Source organism: Asparagus officinalis, chromosome 9 (assembly GCF_001876935.1).
Source record: "Asparagus officinalis chromosome 9, Aspof.V1, whole genome shotgun sequence".
Taxonomy (NCBI): Eukaryota; Viridiplantae; Streptophyta; class Magnoliopsida; order Asparagales; family Asparagaceae; genus Asparagus; species Asparagus officinalis.
The window spans coordinates 12,773,216-12,777,702 of record NC_033802.1 but is presented as its reverse complement, the minus strand read 5'-3'; the positions used below and the strand labels follow the sequence as shown (position 1 = coordinate 12,777,702).

General features: G+C 35.0%; 1 long non-coding RNA gene across 1 annotated transcript; it reads right to left on the bottom strand.

The window, feature by feature from the left end:
• Nucleotides 2,839–4,024, bottom strand: LOC109824202. Its single transcript, XR_002242557.1, has 2 exons — nucleotides 3,871–4,024; nucleotides 2,839–3,421 (listed from the first exon to the last, which is right to left on the bottom strand). It is a non-coding gene; the product is annotated as an uncharacterized LOC109824202 (long non-coding RNA).

The following is a 4,487-nucleotide window of genomic DNA, read 5'->3' as shown; positions in this document are numbered from 1 at the left end:
TTGTATTCAACATGGAATTAAAAGGCATACAAGAATGTCGTATACGCCACAACAGAATGGTGTTGCTGAAAGAAAGAACATAACATTATTAAATATAGTTAGATGCATGTTGTCTCATTCTGGTCTCTCTAAAAAATTTTGGGGAGAAGCATTATTAACTGCAAACTATATTTTAAATAGAATTCTTACCAAATCAGTTGTATCTACTCCTTATGAATTATGGAATGGGAGGAAACCTAATTTGAGTCATCTCAGGAAGTGGGAATCTATAGCTCATGTTCTCATTCTATGTCAACTTAGAGATAAGTTGGATTTTAAAATAATAAAGTGTAGATTCATAGGGTATTCAGAAAAGTCAAAAGGTTATAAATTCTACAATAAAGAAAAAAGAGTCATTAAAAGCAGAGATGCTACATTTCTAAAGAATATAGAGGAAGAGGAACAAGTTCGAGAGGAAACAAAACCTCTAACTATAATAGATGATGATTATTACAGTATTGTTCCCACTAATAACCCTGATATTGTGAATGAACCTAACCTTAAAAATGATAAAAATACCTATGAAAAATAATGTACCTAATCAACCGGTTGTAGGCAACAAAAGGCCAAGAACACAACCTTCATGGATGAATGATTACTATTTATATTTATGTGAGCCATCCTGTTTCTCGGTAGATACAAATATAGAAGAACAAGATCCCTTAACCTTTTCTGATATGATAAATCGCATGAATCAACTTTATGGCTAGAATCTATGAGAGAAGAACTTAATTCTATAGAAAAGAATAAGGTATGGGAGTTATGTGATCTACCAGAAAATAGAAAAGCCATATGATGCAAATGGGTGCTCAAAAAGAAATATCATGTTGATGGATCTATTGATAAATTCAAAGCACGGTTAGTTTTCAAGGGTTACAACCAAAATGCAGAAATAGATTTTGAGGAGACGTATTCTCATGTAGCTAAATTTGTATCCATTAGAATTATTTTGGCTATTGTTGCATATCTTGATTTGGAGTTATTCTAAATGGATGTTAAAACTGTATTCATTAACGGAGAGTTGAATGAAGCAATATATATGCAACAACCTAAAGGTTTTCAGGTGAAAAAACAGGAATATAAAGTTTACAAATTAATAAAATCTCTATATGGTTTAAAATAGTCTTCTAGATAATGGTATCTCAAATTTCATGATGCAGTTACTAAACTTGGTTTTATTCAAAATAAATTAGATAATTGTGTATATGTCTTGAAAAGTAGGAGCAAGTTTACTATATTATCCTTATATGTGGATGATATATTGCTCGCTGAAAATGACATAGAAATGTTGAATATAACCAAGGCAGATCTCAACGAAAAGTTTGAGATGAAAGACATGAGAGATGCATCATATATTCTTAGAATTCAAATAATTCAAGATAGAAAGTCTAGAATGCTAAGTTTAAACCAAGAAAAATATTTAAGATTAGTTCTTAAAAGGTTTGGAATGGAGAATTCCAATCCGGCACCAACTCTGTTGGTTATGGAAAAGAGATTATGTAAAGAGCAAAGCCCTGGAGAGGGACAGAAGCCATTAGATATTCCTTATGCTCAAGCAATTAGAAGCTTGATATATGCAATATTGTTCACCAGACCTAATATAGCTTATGCTGTGGGTCTAGTCAGTCGATATCAAAGTAATCCAGGACTAGCACATTAGGAACCTGTTAAAAAGATTATGAAGTATATCAGAGGTACATTGACTCATAGGTTAGTTTATCAAGCTGATTCACTTAAACTCCTCGGTTATTCTGATGTTGATTTCAGAGGTGATAAAGATGATGGAAAGTCCACTTCGGGACACTTATTCATCTTTGGAAGAGGAGCTGTTTCTTAGAGTAGTAAGAAACAATGGTGTGTTGCTAGATATACGCAAGAAACTGAATATATAGCTTGCAGTATGGCAACTACACATGTTGTCTGGATAAGATGGTTTTTGATTGATCTTGATCTCAATTTGTTAGAAAGACCTATTGATATTTATTGTGATAATCAAGCAGCAATTAGCTTAATTAATAGTGACGCGAATAGCTCCAAAGGAAAACATATTGAGATCCAGTATCACTATATTCGAGATATTGTAGAAAAGGGAGAAGTCAAAGTGACTTATATCCCTACTACAGATATGATTGATGATCCTTTGATAAAAGGAATATCAGCGGAATCTTTTATCAAACATGTAAGTTTGATGGGACTTAAGAATAAATAAGTCCAAGTAACATTTCATGAATAATGATATAAGAGTTACTCTCTACGGATAGTGGGTGTAATGGTAAGCAGAAACATCCGATCTCACGGATAGTGGGAGGCATGTCACTTGGTTAATTTGGTCAAGTAGGAGATGTTAGCTTGACTCGGTCATTGATGACCAAATCAACCACGGTTTCTCTGTTGAGAGAATGGTGGTTGAGAGAAAATCTCTCATGGGGACGGATCTGAGGGGTATAGATGATAGGTTTAGCCCCTATATAAGGAGGACCATTCTCCTTGAGAAAACACAACGAAAAGAAGAGAAAACTCACTTACCCATTACCGGAGCCACTCAGAAATATCAGTTCTTTTTTTCTTCTCTTCTCAAAGTTCGATCAATGCTGCTATAAAACAAAAAATAATCAAAAGTCTACTATGTTTAACACCCAAACTATCTTTCCAGAAAAAGAACCACTAAAACAACTCCAAAGCCAGAGAATCACTAAAAAAACTTTAATCGAATAAAAAACATCAGAAAAAGATAGAAATTCATACGCTAAACTTTCCATAATTAACTGAGACCCCCTAAATTCGCAAAACAAGAAGAAATTTGAGGAGTAATGGGTCAATTGTACAAATTAAAATCACAAGCTTTTGTAGATTTCTCTAATGGTACATTCTCACTCCATGGCTGCAAAAGCACTCCATATAGTACTCTGCAATTACAATGCTCAAACGACAAAGACACCTAGAGAAGTACTATAACAACAACACCACAAAATTATGCAAACACATATTCTAATTTAAATCCAAGAAGGTCTAGCTGAATTGGTAAGCTGCTTATGAAAAGTACTCCAATGTACTAGGTTCAATTCCTCTGAGAAGCACAATCAGCCATTCACGTAACGCAACCAACTTCAACGGAGTATGTATCTATGGTAAAGCAAAGTCGCGAAGGGAATCTATGCAGACGAGCAAAGCTTCCCATCAGAAGGTGACGTGAGCTCATGACGAGTGAGAGAAGTTGTGCATCTTGGGCTCGAGAGATAACCGCAGTAGTTCCTCCCTTCCCATTTATCAGCATCACGGCACCATAAACTCCAGTTTCCTGAGCTCGCAGTCATGATGCACGTAGATTGCGCCAAATACAATTGGTACGCTTTTACTATCACTTTTGGACGCAAATTCACATCTGAAACAACATTAAATCCCAAAGAAGGCTGTAAGTGCTTCAAACCAATATAAACCATCAGAAAAAAAGATTGAATTTCACAAAGCTTAGTTTCCCAAATTAAATCAACTCAAACTCGTGGAAACAAAAGAGAAAACAAAGGGTAAAGCAAAGAAGAAGAGATATTAGGAAATCTAGGCATGAGCTGTTATCTGAATCTTTCTTTAGATTTTTCGAATAATAGCTTCTAATTACACCATTTTGGAGGCCACATAAGGGAGAACAATAATAAAAAATCATATTCGGAAATAAAATAGTCGCTATATATACGATTCCAATGGAGTTACCAGTTAACTAACTAAAAGGAATCTGAAACAAATATTATCAAGGGTAAATCTCGAATGATAAACCCTCTATATCCCATCGTCCATAAAATAAAATATGAGAGGGAGGGAGGGAGAGGAGCGCACCTTTACGATGTGATTGCAAGAACAAGAGACTTCCAGTATACGTTTCTCTATTTTTCGGCATATTCTAGACTGTAGGTGACTTATGATCCATCTTTATTCTCATTGATTATAAAACTATAATTTATTTGGTTCTCGCTCAAGTTTGAAGAACCAAATGGAAAATACGGTAGAAGATGAGAGAACCACAACTCCTAAATAGAGGACGCATTTGATCAAATTACAGAGTTAACCTTTTCCTTTTGAAATTTTTTGCGCGTTAAAGCTACCCTTGGAAATAACACGCGGCATAGAAAGAGCAAAAATGGTTGGAGAGGAGCGAATACCTTCGTTTGAGTTCTTTAACATGCGTTACTTTCAATCTTTTTTCCGACTTTTCTTGAAACTGGTGTGTAACGTTAACTCCACAAATAACACGCGGCATAGAAGGAGCGAGAATGCTTCACGAGGAGGAGCTAGCGTATACCTTCATTTGATTTCTTTAACAAGGGTACCTTTCAATGTGTCTTCTACTTTTCTTGAAACTTAGTGTGTAATGTTACCTCTGCAAGTAACACGCAGCCTATAAGGCGCTATAACGCATCAAGAAGAGAGTAGTCCACTTCATGTACGTTACTTTC